Source organism: Lolium rigidum, chromosome 7, assembly GCF_022539505.1.
Source record: "Lolium rigidum isolate FL_2022 chromosome 7, APGP_CSIRO_Lrig_0.1, whole genome shotgun sequence".
NCBI classification, from domain to species: Eukaryota; Viridiplantae; Streptophyta; class Magnoliopsida; order Poales; family Poaceae; genus Lolium; species Lolium rigidum.
The window spans coordinates 36,237,439-36,237,743 of NC_061514.1; positions in this window are offsets into that span (position 1 = coordinate 36,237,439).

Sequence of the window (305 nt, forward strand, 5' to 3'; positions counted from 1 at the left end):
GACTACCGGATCTTTGCAATGCACATGTTTTGACCAAGTGTCACAATGGGGTACCTCCATGCCGCCTGTACAAAGGTCTAAGGAGAAAGCTCGCATTTTGGATTTCTCGCTTTTGATTATTCTCAACTTAGACATCCATACCGGGACAACATGGACAACAGATAATGGACTCCTCTTTAATGCATAAGCATGTGGCAACAATTATTATTCTCATATGAGATTGAGGGTATATGTCCAAACTGAAACTTCCACCATGGATCATGGCTTTAGTTAGCGGCCCAAAGTTCTTCTCTAACAATATGCAT